General features: G+C 41.3%; 1 protein-coding gene across 1 annotated transcript in view; it reads left to right on the plus strand.

Annotated features, from left to right (window-relative positions):
• The first annotated feature begins 6,502 nt into the window (after positions 1–6,502).
• The window catches only part of LOC134384384 (dimethylaniline monooxygenase [N-oxide-forming] 2-like), a 55,809-nt gene continuing 47,975 nt past the window's right edge, over positions 6,503–14,336 (plus strand). The window contains 1 exon segment of the mRNA XM_063105910.1: positions 6,503–6,614. The gene's annotated coding sequence lies outside the window, so the exon portion shown is untranslated.

The raw sequence follows: 14,336 nt of genomic DNA on the forward strand, positions 1-14,336 counted from the left end.
AGCTTCAGTATTATTGTTAAAAGCCAATTGCCATTTCTATCCTCTGCCTTTTCCACATGACTTGTATTTCCTTTTCTGGAAGGTTGTGGGATCTTTTTATCCCTGGAGTTCTGAAATTTCATGTTAGCACCCATTGTAAGTACTTGGTGTTAGCTTTCCCGTGACTCACCAACTTGCAACCCATCTTAAAAAAAGTGTGTTGATATTTTTCCTCTGCTGTAATCTTATCTCTTATTCTGTTTATCCTATGGTTTTATGCCCCTTTTAAAATTCTTATTTCAGTGAGGTTTCAAAAAGAAGCAGAGAGAAATACATGGTCAGTCTACCATTTTTAACCTGAAGTTCTCCCAATTTCAACTGTAGTGTAAAGAAGAAATTGGCAGTGGGGGAAGGGGGCTGTAAAGGTGGTTGGGTTGGAAGGTGGTGGAGGAGAAAACCAGGACTTTTGGGAAGAAGGGATGAAATTCTGAAGTATGGTAGTAGCAGCAATATGGAAATAAGAGAACAAATTTTAGACAAACTAAACTGATAGGAACAACTGCAGATAGTAATTGGTTGTAAAAGAGAATTCCAAGAGGCACAGCGCACAAAGGAACTTGTGCAGGTTACTCAACAGGAGCACCAGTGAGCTCTAATTGTGACCGGGGTAATCAGAGAAGATGGGTAGGAGTTCGATAGGTGGAGATGGAGGAAGGGCCTTCTAAGCTAGATCAGGAGCATTTATTTGTGACAAGTTTTCGGTGAAGAGTAGAACTTAGAATATTTTGAAGCTGATAAAACTGCTTTTTCGACAGATACAATCAGTTTCTGCCTTCCTGAGTGGGGACTGTCATGTGCCTTTGGGACAGATCTCCCTTTGTTCTCTTTGTGCATTCCTCCATCATTTCAGTGATGACAGTGTAAGACAAATGCTCAGGCACTTTACTTAGGCAAGCCTGGAATACAGAGAATTAACCCAAACGTAAATCATGGGCTAACAGTAGTGCTGTATTTGTGCTTGTGCTTGTTTGTTTTAATAGTTGTCTATGCTCGTGGTTTAAAGTGTATTAAGTAGAAAAGTGAAAAATATTACTTTTACTCCTGGCCTCTACCTGCCTAGATCCTGCCCCCTCTCTTTTCAATTCCCATTCCCTGATGTCCTCAGATATTTACTTTTATCAGTTTCTTGAATATTTTCTCAAAATGTATTTATCCAAATATGAGAAAATTAAAAAGTACTTTACTGTATTTCTCTTTTCTTAATGCTATAAAGTGTAGCATAGTTCATATACTGTTCTCTACTTTGCTTGTTCATTTAATAATATACCTTGTCAATCGATATGAGGGTACTTCAAAAAGTTCGTGGAAAGATTCATATTATCTTTTAATTCTGTTTTTCCATGAACTTTTTGAAGCATGCTCATAGATAGAGTACTGTCTCATTCTTTTTCAAGCTGTATATCAGCAAATTATAGAGATGTACTATAATTTATGGAACCAGTCTCCTATTGATGAATATATATACTTTTTAAATCTTACTATTTTGCTTCAGTGAATAACCTTGCACATGAATCATTTCACACACATTCAACTATATTCGTAAGATGAAATATTTTGGTTAGAAATAAAAATGTTTCAGCAAAACTATGATTCATAAGACCTACTGAAATGTTTGGCATTGTTTTTCTGTTTTGTTTTGATTTTTCAAAAATCTAGAACTAGAGCAACCTATGCTTCAAACCTTTTGAATGATATAGGTGAGTTTGTGTTTATTTATAATTTGACTCCCAGGATATTGAAGTATAAACGAGAATACAGCAAAAGTAACATGCAGGTAGCCTTTCCCTGAGTGGAAAGAGTGGAATAGAAAGATACTGACCTTGGCAGCACAACATGCCCCCAGTGCTGGGGTCACTCACATGGGTTGAGGCTCTATTGTCATTCTAAAAGGCTACTGTTATTCTACTATACTCTTGTTCTATTATTCTGTTACTATGTTTTATCTGGACCATGGAGACAGAAGATAGTCTTCTTTAGGGCGTGGGCTTTCCCGGGGGGGGGGGGGGGGGGGGGGGGGGGGGGGGGGGGGGGGAGTCCTCATTATCAATTGAACTGAGAACTGGGATAAACCTCAGGCAGCACATGCGTTGGTAAACTTCCTCTCGGGGTTTTGCAAGCATCTGGGCCTGTACTTTAAGGTTTGTGCCTGCTAAACACTAAGCAAAAAGTTGACAGGGCTAGGGCCTCTGAGGTCTGGTTTGGGCATATGGACTATAAAAGAGATAAATTCTAGTATCAACTGTAAGTTACTCTCTGTATTGTACTATTATTCCCAAGCTTTTGTTAATTTATACCATTGACTAAGAATCAAGGAAATGCAACTTAAAATCACAATGAAATATCATTTCATATGTTAATATCAGCAAAAAATAAAGTCTGACAGTATCAAGTGCCAGACGGGATGAGGAGCAAGGAGAATCTTTCGCTGTTGGAGGGAGCATGAACTGGTATGTGGGGCTAGGGTGAGGCTAATGTCTGGAATCCTGTTGACATCGCCAATTGTAGTGCTCTTATCTTGTTCATGACGCCAATTGTAAAGTTACTCGACTATGCCAGTTGTCGGGCTCTTTCACCTGCTGGTAATCCTGTACCAACTGGGCCAATTGTTGAGCTAAGGCTGGGTCTGGAGCCCACAGACCCCTCAAGCCTGTTCACAGACTGAGTCACAAGCCCTTCACATGCCAGGCTGGGTCCCCAGACCCCTGACACACCAGGCTGGGTCACCAGACCCCTTACATGCATGTCTATGAGCTAGGTCACCGGCCAAAAGGTCCTTGGAGCCATAGGTGGGAAATCATGGCAATGCTGGGCGGACACCTGCCTGACTGCTTCACTAAAACTCTCTCTCTCTCTCTCTCCCCCTCTCTCTCTCTCTCTCTTTCTCTCTCTCTCTGAAGAACACAAGAATAGCAACAAAACTAAAAAGATACATTGGTGTGCATGCACAATAATTCCACACACACACAATTTGTTTACAAAGGATGTGCTAAAATCACACCCAACTGGACCCGAGGCAAGGGCCCTGACCAAACTATTCTATTTTCCCAACACTGGTACAAACATTATGGAGAACAATTTATAACTATCTAGTAAACTTGAAGATATACATATAACGTAACTTAGCCATTTCACAGCTAGACATGTACTCTGGAGAAGCTCCTGAACAGGTGCACAAGTAAACAAGTTTAACAATGTTTATGGGAGCATTGCTTGTATTAGAAAAACTGAAATAATCTAAATATTTATAAATGGGAAATAAATAAATAAATTGTAATAATATTTATGTAAAGGAGTATTCCTCGTGACAAATGTAAATGACATAAAGTTGCTTAAATTAAAAACATGGATCTCACAAAGTAAACATTGAGAAAACATTGAGCAAGTTGAACAAGAATGCACATGTTGTAATACATTTTCATAAAACTATATAATGTTCAATACATACATATGTAGTAAAATATTAAAAATATGCAAAAGATAAAATAAATTTAAGAGACTGTTTACATTCAGCTGGCATAGAAGGGAATAAAATCAGGGTGAGGTACAAAGAGAGCTTCAGCTAGGTAGTGAGTACATGAGTGTAAACTATATTATATATCTTTTGTATATTTTAAATATTTTGTAATGTATTTATAAATGTTAAAAACAGGGGCTAGCCAGTTAGTTCAGTTGGTTAAAGCATAGTGTTATAACACCAAGGTCAAGGATTCAGACCTCCATACTAGCCAGCCACTAAAAAAAATAATAAGTTGCATTTCCATATTTGTAGTGCAATTGAGAATTAGGGAGGCTTATCTTATAGTGACGGTATACACAGAGTTCAGCAATAAAGAACAGCAATGCCAACACATACACTATCTCACAAAGGTAATCAGCAATACAATGTGGTCAAGATGAAGAGACAAGAGCAGAATAAACTAGATAATTTTTTCTGGACCTATGTAAGACTTCTGTCATTATGTGAAACTATTAGAAATAGCTGAAAATCATTGAAGTCTCCTAGCTATGACTGGCTAGCTAGTATCAGGCCAGCCTTTTTACTGAGAATAACTATAAAAACTAGATAAAGCATTATTTTTTAAAAAAACAAATATTTACTTGGAGTATTAGAGAATTACCAAGGCAACAAGAACCAAGATTTTGGGGGAAAAAAAGAAAGAAAGCTCACTGAGGATGAGCCAGACATTCAACTTTACTTTTTTTTTTTTTTTTTGGAGGCAAGTGCCATTTAGAAAGCAGTAACTGAGAGGCTGGACTTTTGGAAATCCCAAGGATCTACGGAGGCAAAAATCAAAGCTCAAGGGAGCTGCGGCTGGCAAATACCCCAGGTCTTTGATTGGGATGCATGAAGGGCTTTTAATCAGCCAAACCCAGCCTGCCTTCCAGAGCACCCCAGGGAGATAGTCTGTGTGCTTTGTCATAAAATTGATGAAAACCACATACAAGAAGAACATTTGAAGATAAGCCACAGGAGAGTAAAAAGGATTTATTACTCTCAAAGGAACAACAATGAGACTTATAGATGACCATGCCCTAACTTGCATTCTTGCTCAAAACTTCTCAACTGAAATTATGGAAGGTAGAAAGCAATGGAGTAATATATTATGTATGTTATGGGAAAAATACTGCCCATCTGCAGTTGTGTACTTTTTGGAAACATCCTTCAAATAATAAGATAAAATAATTCATACTCAAAAAAAAAAAAAAGAAAGAAAACTAAGTCACCAGCAGATTCACACTGATGGAAGTATTAAATATCAGAGTTCTTTGAGCAAATGAAAATGATTCTAATGGAAGCATAAAAATACTAAGGAATAAAGTGCAAATATGTGTGTACATTTAAATGAATATTGACATCATGAGGCAATAACTAAAATGTCCTGTGAGAGGACAGACATGTGAATAATTAAATATACATGACAACAGGTGAATATACATGAACTACAAAAGATGTGAGGGTAATAATGAATTTAAAGTGCCATGTAGACCTTTCATTGTCACAGAAATGGTAAAAAATACAAATGTATCATATACTTTAAGAAGGAAAGGATGCATATTGTAATCCCTGGGGAAATCCCTAAAAGAATAAAGGATGACAATTTAACAAACAAGTTAATGAAAGAGAAAGAATAAAAATATTTTATTAATCCTAAAGTTGGCCAAAAGTAGAAAAAGCACATAGAGCAGGTGTTGCAAATAGAATATAAATTATAAAATGGTAGGTTTCTAGATTAAGTGCAAATAGATTAAATATTTTAATTAAAGATGAAAATTGTCAGACTGCATTTTTTCAAAAAGAATAGCTGGGGACTCTGCAAATGGCTCAATTTGTGGAAATGGCAAAAAGTTATGTGGAAATGAAGTCTAGAAAAATGCAAGGGTGTGGTAGGCTATGAGAACAAACATACCATTCTAAGCACTTTGAATTATATTCTGTTAATTAGAACTAATACTGGAGGCAAATATTGCTGTTCCTAATCTCAACACTGGGAGGTCACGTGTAGAAGCATGAAGGAAGAAAAACCAGCCCCGCTGTTACATAGGCTCTCATTTGATCAATTAGCTTGATTAACATCCCACAACACACTCTTCTTCCTGTATGTGCCACCTCTGAGTTTGTTTGATGCGGTGAGTAAGAGCACATCCTGTGTAATTAGATGGCCTGGGCTCAAAGCCCTCCTTTTTACGTGATCTTCAGCCTTTTTCTTAATTCTCTATGTATTGACTTTCTCACTCAAAAAATGCAGCTAAGAAGATTTACTCTCTCATAGGATTATGATAACAATCAAGCAAGTTAGTCTAGGTAAGACTTAGACAATACCTGTTACATAGTAAATGAGTAAAGACATTCCATCATTACTCTTGACCTCAGAACATCAGCCTCTTGCTTAATTTAAGGACTCAAACAAAGTCTTTTGAGTTTCAGACAGCAGAACACTGAAGGAGTTAGAAACTCCTCCCATTTCTCACAGCCACCTCCAACTCTTAAAAACACTTCTGACTGCCTTCCAGCACACAATCAACCAAGGGAGAAAACTATTCTGTCAAAGACACAGTGCCAAAAGGCAAAAACAAAGGTAAGTACGATAGCCGGGGACAGAAGCTGAAAAGGAAAAGCTCCGAACTCTAAATAATGTAACAGGAGATTTGGCTCACATTCCTAGTACTCTATTATTAAATAGTTCAGCTTTGCTAAATGGGTTACTTTTAAATGTTAAACAAACATGTTGTAAACAAGGTTTCCAGTAAAGTCCATAAGACAACCCACCTTCTCTCAATGGGAAGACTGAAATTTGAATAGTGAGACATTTTATTCAATTAGTGCTGCTTATTAAATTACCACTGCTACAGTGTTTAAAACCAGTTACCTGAACACATCATAATAACTCTCTGACCTTTTGTCCCAATTAAGCAGTATTGACTGACCAACTCCTTGGCGAAAGACAATGGCACATAGGTGGCAGTGATTGGAGCTGAGGTCAGTGGCCTGATCTCTCTGAAGTGCTGTGTGGATGAGGGACTTGGGCCCACTTGCTTTGAGAGGACTGAAGATATTGGAGGGCTGTGGAGGTTCAAACTAAGTGAGATTTTCTTGTTTCTTGAACTGGTTATGCTATTATTTCAGGGTGAATTATACAAACTGATGGACCTTATTGAGGGATTTCTTGAGCAACTTGGATCAAATTTTATTTTTATTTATTTTTGCAGCTTACAGGAACTGAAGTCAAAGGCTGGCATCTCTCCCCGAGTCAATACTATGCACACCAGGTGGTCAACCCAGGCACCTAAAGAATGTTTCGGATCCAGCAATTGTCTTGCATCCCATATTTTTGTCATTCTTGAATATACTAATTACAGAATATACTAGCATTAGAGAATATTTTACAAGACAGAAGTAACAGAAATTCTTTTCAAGAGGCCACTTCTGTTTCAAGCATTGAGCCGAATGCTTCTTCATAGTGTGCCCTTATCACCACTGACATTACTTTTCTCTGACAAATAAACCTTGTTTGTTTGTTTATTAAGCTTTACTGATGCCTCTCTAGTATAACTGCTGTGAAGCTCATAATTAAATATATTCTATTTAATTAAATTCTTTCTTTCAATCAAACCCAAATATTGGTAATATTAGCTGTTCTTCAGAATTTGTATAAAAACTAGAAAGATACATGGATAGACAGCTGTAAAGGTTTATAATTATTCCTTCCCACAACCTATTGAATAAGTACTAGCTTGCCACCTCCTCGCTGTGAGATCTTGGGCAAGTTGTTTACATCCCTGTGTCTCAGTTTACTCAGTGACATATGGGTAGATATCTCATAGTGCTGAAGACTAAGGGGAATGATTCATGTAAAGAACTTAACAGTTCCTGACTCATAATAGAGTTCAGTAAATGTTAACTACTAACAATGACTATATATTTTATAGATGAGCAAACAGAAAAAAAGAGGGGTTAAGTGAGTGGGCTGTGGTCACCCACCTAGAGGAACTGGCATTCAAACCCAGGCCCATATGACTCATAAGCAGCTAAGACCCTACTTATAACCATGCCCTAACTTGCATTTTTGCTCAAAAAAGGTTAAACAAAGGTTTAAGTTCAAAACTCAAGAGCAATGACTTTAGTATTATGTATCAGTTATGTCTAAGTATAAAACACATGAGAACATTCCAGATGGGAGCAAAAGGTTTGAGTGCATGAAAAGCAAACTCTCATAATCAGCAGAGACCATCCAAAGGGCTTTCACTACAGGCTGACCAGTTAGGGGGTCATCTAGCACATGTGCTTTGCCTGTTCAAACTGAATCTCATGCCAAAAGGAATTTCTTTAGCATTAGGGTCTCTAACCTATGTGTCCATGACACACCTATTGGGTTTCTTGGATACTTTTGCCTGGGCACCAGCTCAGACCCCCTGAATGAAAATCTTCTGAGGATTTTTAACAAGAGTCTCAAATAAATCCTATAGTGAGACAAGTTTGACAAACATTGCACAATTGCCAAATAAAAAATCTATTCATTCAACTGTCCAAATGCACTCACTGTTATTGATGAAGATTTGATTGTTATATGAGACAGGTAGCTTTGCAGAGAGGAAAACTGAAAAAAACAGCTTGAATCACATTTCTTACTAACAACTCATCATTAGAATCAGTGTAGCCTCTCCTGAGAGGGGAATATAATACAGTAGTCACTTTTATCTTAGCCAAAGATACGGCATTTGTGTCCACTCTAGGTTCACATATATATTCCAAATAAGGACTTTTTTGTCCCCAAGTAGATTTCTAACTTAAGGAAGAAATGTAGAAATAATAACAAATTTCTATTTAGTAATACATTTGTTGCTGTTTTATTACCTGATTTGAGATTTAATGTCTAAGAGCCAAATGCCCCTTATTTGATTATCACTAATTTGTTAGTAAAAGGGTAAAGAGTTTTTTGAATAGTCTGTTAACGATATGATTTGATGAATTCCAGCAAAGTGCTTCCTGCTGCAAAATATTTCTCCTGCTACGCCATTCCAGTGTCTAAAGTTTCAGAATTAGAGATACTTTCCTATGGGTTAGAAAGGTTAGATTAAAATCTGAATTAATTAAGCCTTATTGGACATTAAGGGTTAAGTACATAACTCTTTCAACCTGTAACAATATCAGATTTCAAACCTCTCTTAAAACAATATCCAATAGAGAAATGTAAACAATCTTCTCCACCCAAAGAAAACATTGAATCTCCCTGCAGAGTGAAACACACAATAAACAAAATTTCACAGGCTGCTACTGGGGTCATGTGAATGTCTTGGTTACCAGGAAACTGGATGGCCAAGAGAGGAGTTACTGAAAAGGATGCTGGGAGCCCCCAGGTCATCCCTAGGGAAAATTTACTTCTTCACAACTCTACCATCCAGAAGCAATTTTTAAAATGGGCTATTCATTAATTTCTATATTTACACACAATCCTTCTGAGATCATGTGACACATTTAGTGGTGGCAAGTTAAAAACAAATAAATTTTAGAATCTTGGTCCCATGCACAACCCAGATGGTGCTGAATTCTTCCCAAAGGTTCTCCAGCACCCTCTACTGGCATTTTTGGAATATGGGAAGGGTTGGTAATTACAGTCAAGCATCGCTTAAGGACGGGGATAAGTTCTGAAAAATGCATCATAGAATGTATTTACACAAGCCTGGATGGTAGAACCTACTACATACCTAGGCTGTATGGTATAGCTTATTGCTCCTACCTGAGTAATGTGTTTCACTACATTATAACAGCTATGTTACTAGGTGACAGGAAATTTTCAGCTCCATAATAATCTTATGGGACCACTGTTGTTAATGCGGCCATCTGCAGTGCATGACTGTATATATTTTTAGCACTTTTTTTTTTAGCAATGGGAAGCATTTGGCATTCATCATCTCATTTTTCTTCATAATACCCCTAGAAAGTAGGTCTTATGGTTATCCTTATTAACATATAAAGAGGAAACAGGTTTGGGATATATGCCCAGGGGAACATAGGTGGTGGAAAAAGAACAGAAAATGAATGCCTGTACAAATTTCTGAATCCTCATGCTAACAACCTTACTGAGGTATTGCAAGAGGAAAACATTGTCGGGTCTGCCACCGGCCAACCAGAACAGCCCTAGCCTCGTTCCTTTCGGTGGGCAAGCAAATGGCCCGGATTGCTCTTTCCCTCCTATCCCTTTTGAAAGGACACGGGGGAAGAGAGCCGTGAAGAGAGGTGAGCACGGCCACCGGCCGCAACCAGTACAGTTAAAGGACACTCAGACACGGCGGGGGTTCTGTCCAGCAGTTCCATTTATTATCACACAAGCACTTGCTTTTAAAGGCAAATGGGGGAGGTTTTTTACATAATCCTATCAGCTAAAAGGTCAAGGGCATGCATCCTGTCTCAGTGCCTAGCTATTGCAACCATGCAGTGTTCACAAGGGCAGAAGCGCGTATTTGGCCAATAAGGGCTAAGGCAAGGTTCCCGCAGACACCCCCACCCTACTTCCTCCCGGGGCCATCTTAGGCTGCCACATTAATACGCCCTTGTGGGCCCATAATGGCACCACTTGTAATGTCACTTAAGGTGGCGTTAGTTTTTAAGGCCTGACAATTCCCCCTTTTTGTTTTAATAAGGCAGCTGGAGGTGGCTAACCTTCCCAGCCTCACCTCCATTCCCTCTGGTGGCTGTGCCTGTCTTAGGTTGTTTCCCTCTGGAAATCTTACCTGTCATTGACTATCCAGCCAAGCGGGGGTGGGGCGGAGCCTTACAGATTGGCGTTGATTTCTTGAGGGGCCATATTGACCCAAGGGCTGTCAGGGCTTTCATTATGGGCCACCTCCTCTATCACCTGGGTGAGCATTATGAGAGAAGTGGTGTTGCGCCTTATAAGGGACACAACCTGGCGAATGGCGTAAGGCCCCAAGATGGTTAAGACAAGGAAACTGGCTAGGGGGCCCGCCAGGGAGGACAGCAGGGTGGTGAGCCATGGGGAACTTGAAAGCCAGCTTTGGAACCAATTACTATTGGCTTCGCGTTCTTTTTTTTTCGCTTTTCTAATCCTTCTCTTGTCCGGGGCCAAAGAGCCCAATCATAGCCTGCCCAGGGTCATGAAGCCCTGCCAATAGCCCTCTGACACTAAAGATATAAATGCTGTGACCTTTCCGCTCTTTTCCCCTTCTTACTGCTTGCACAGCCCTAGGCGTAGATCACCGCTGCTTTGCTTTAGATAGCTGAGAAATGTTCCATTTCCTGGAACGATTTGCCCTGTGAATTTTCCCCAGAAAACATCTGCATACTTCCTTATCTGCTGATTCCCTCCTGCTGGCTATATAAGCTGTGACCTTCTGGCTAATAAACGAGACTTGATCAGAATACTGTCTTGTCTCCATTTCTTGCATCTCTTGTCCCATCCAATTCCCACTCCCCCCTCCAGGGTCTGCATTGAATATCCCGTGGGTCGGGACATTTTTGGCACCCAAACGTGGGGCACTGTGAAAGGACGAGTCAACACCAGTTGACAATCCACCGGAGAGAGCTCGTTTATTAGGTGGCACACACACATATATATATAGGGCTTTTAGGGAAGGCTGATTGGCTTAAAATACAATCCCTACTTAGCATGGGGCTTGGGGTGAGCTGATTGGTGTGCGATTCGAGCCGGCGGGAAGGAGAGTATGGAAGAGAAGGGCAACCAGCGCCATGATGGGGTGTGGCCGAGAAGGACTTATGTGATCAGGGTGTGATCCATTGGGGCATTTGGGTTCTTACATTCCTCCCTTTTTCTTGTTTTAGGAAAGGGGACGTTGAAGTCATCGAGCTACTTCCTGCTGAACTGGAGTGTTGTCGGGGGGGGGCAAAGGGAGGAAGGTACATAAATATCCATTATGAAACCCCAAAGGAGGGTGGAGAAACAAGTAATTTGAAACGGGGAAAAGTCCATAAACGTTCCTTGAAGCCACAAGTCGAATATGCTCCAGTTCCATTGTTCGTAGTTGGAGACTGGAGGGAGCAGCCAGGCGTCGGTGGCGAGGGCATGTAGGAATGTGTTCCCTCTGTAAGGTGGTGTCTCTTCGGCATCAGTTGAGGCACTCATGAGATGAGGCAGGGGGTTCATCAGTACCTAGAAGCTGGAAGTTTCTAAGCAAAAGCTGGTTAAAGGCCTGATTAGAGATTTTTCCCACTTGGGTTTGAAGAAACCTAATGATGCAGGGCAAGAAAAGGCAGGTTATGAGGATAATGATTAGAGGTCCCAAAATGGGCCAAATCCAAGTCAGGATAAGGTTTAAGATAAAGGAAGAAAAGGGGTTAGAGCTGGATGTGGTTCGTAGGCTGGAAGCTAAGTCGGTGAGTTTGATGATGTTTGTTTCTACTAGACCAGATTCATTGATATAATAACAGCATTCTTCCCCAAGGAAGATGCAAGTACCTCCTTTTTCTGCGGTGAGGAGGTCTAGTGCTCTATGGTTTTGGAGGGTGACCTGAGGTAAAGAGGTAATTTGTCTCTGTAGAGAGGAAAGAGATTCGGCAGTGGAGGTCAGAGCCCCTTCAAGTTTAGCATTTATGTCTTCAACCGCCTATAAACTGTGTCTTAAGGCTCCTCCCGACAGGCCAGCTCCGACCGCTGATGTTGTTAGGGAAATACCAACCATGATTGGGAGGAAGGCGGCCCTTTTTTGCCTTGAGGGGGGATGAAGAAGATGGAACAGTTCTGAACTGGTGTACAGAGTGAGTTGAAGGACGATGGTGACAAGAAGGCATGGGGCAGTAAGATTAGGCAGGATGAAGGTAGAGAGGGTTCCATTGCACCAGAAGAAAGAGCCTGGTGGGGTGACGGTGTGGTTATAAATGGTTGAGGAAGGGAAACATTTAAGGGGACGGCTGCCAGGAGCGGTCGCATGAGAGAAAACAATTTCCGGGAGAGAGAGAAAGATGAGTGTTTCAGAAATGATCTGTTGCCAGGTGTAAATGGGTGACCCTGGGGAGCTAGCAGAGGGGCCTGAAAGCTCCCTGGGTGAAATGAAAAGAACAGTAGAAGGCCAAGGAGAAGGTTCATGTCTCCAGAATTGGGGGTAAGGCTGCCTGAGTGTAAGGCTTCAGCCTGGAAATATGATGACAGGACATGGGCCTTCCCACTTAGGGGTTAGGGGGGATTTGGGTTCCGGAGAAGTGTAGAGAGCAAGGGTAAGGCCATGGTGGGTGGTATGGGTCCTTCAGTTGCTGTGATCCCCAGGGGTAGGGGGGGCCTACCATACATGGGAAAGATTGGAGGGCTTTTTTGGGAGAGCTCTGGTCTTGAGTAGAGCGAGAGGTAGATACACTTAAAAGAATGGTGTATTAAGTTCTTTTGCAGCTTGTTATTGGAGTTCTCGGTGGCCGAGGGCAGATACAGACCCAATCAAGGTGTAATTCCAGAGACAATTTAGTTAGTATGGTTCTCTCTACCTTTCCAGATGCCTGAGGTCAGTAAGGGCAATGTAGGTGCCAGGGGAGAGAGAGTGACTGGGAGAGTTTTTGTATTATCTGGGCAGTAAATTCAGGTCCATTGTCAGATTGAATGGAAGTGGGCATCCCAAATCGTGGGATGATTTAGGAAAGGAAATTCTGGGCTATGGTGGAGGTCTTTTTATTGGATGTTGGGAATGCCTCTACCCATCCTGAAAAGGTATCAACAAACACCAAGAGGTATTTGAGGCGCCGGACAGAAGGCATGTGTGTAAAATCGACTTGCCAGTCGGCCGCAGGTTTGAGACCTCTGGCCTGGTGGGAGGGGTATGGCCCAGGTTTGAGAGGGGTGTTAGGATTGGTACACTGGCAGATTGTGCATGAGGAGGAAATTTTTGCAAGAGGGCTTTGTCAGATGGGGTGATTGAGAAGAAGGCTTGCAAAAACTGGGATAAAGCTTGGGGGCTAGAGTGAAACAGGTCATGGTGTTACCCTTGGTGTTAAGCAGACCGTGTTCTTTCCATATGGTGGCATGAGAGAGAAGTATATGATTTGGAGTCAGTGTATAAGTTAAGAGTTCTTCCTTCAGCTAGAACGCAGGCTCGCGTGGTGGCGATAAGTTTGGCCTGCTGGTTGGTAGTACCCTTGGGTAAAGGTTGGGCCTCTATAACCGAATCAAGGGAGACTATGGCATACCCTGCGTAATGAGTGTTTCCTTCCTTGAATGAGGACCCATCCGTGAACCATGTGAGATCAGCGTGAGATAGGGGTCCTTCAGTGATGGAAGAGCAGTAAGGTAAAAAATTTTGAAGGCTTTCTACGCAGCTGTGCAAAGGCGTGTTGGGGGAATCTGGTATAGGCAGTAGGGTGGCCGGATTTAGGGGTGGGCAGGTAGTGAAGGATAGGGCAGGATTTTCCAGAAACGAGGATAGGAGGGTTAGGATTCTGGAAGGTGGGAGGGATTGGAGAGCGTTATAGGTAAGGAGGTCTTTTAGGTGATGTGGTGAGAGAATGGTGAGAGGTGCCCCAAATGTTAATTTGGATGCCTTCTTATGCAGTAACTGCCCCGCTGCCAGGGCTCTTGAACAGGGTGCCCAACCTTGTACAGTGGGGTCCAATTGTTTTGATAGGTATGCTACGGGGGCAAAGGAGGGGTGATAATTCTGTCCTAGAATGCCCAGAGCTTGTCCCGTATTTTCATGGACATAGAGGAAAAAGGGTTTAGTTAGATCAGGGAGATGAAGTTCAGGGGCTGTTAGAAGGGCCTGTAGTGACGGGAGTGGGGGTCAGTCCATGTGAAGGGAAAAATGTCTTGAGTATCAGTTTCCAGGGGTATGGAAAAGAAGGC

This window comes from Cynocephalus volans, chromosome 8, assembly GCF_027409185.1.
Source record: "Cynocephalus volans isolate mCynVol1 chromosome 8, mCynVol1.pri, whole genome shotgun sequence".
NCBI lineage: Eukaryota > Metazoa > Chordata > Mammalia > Dermoptera > Cynocephalidae > Cynocephalus > Cynocephalus volans.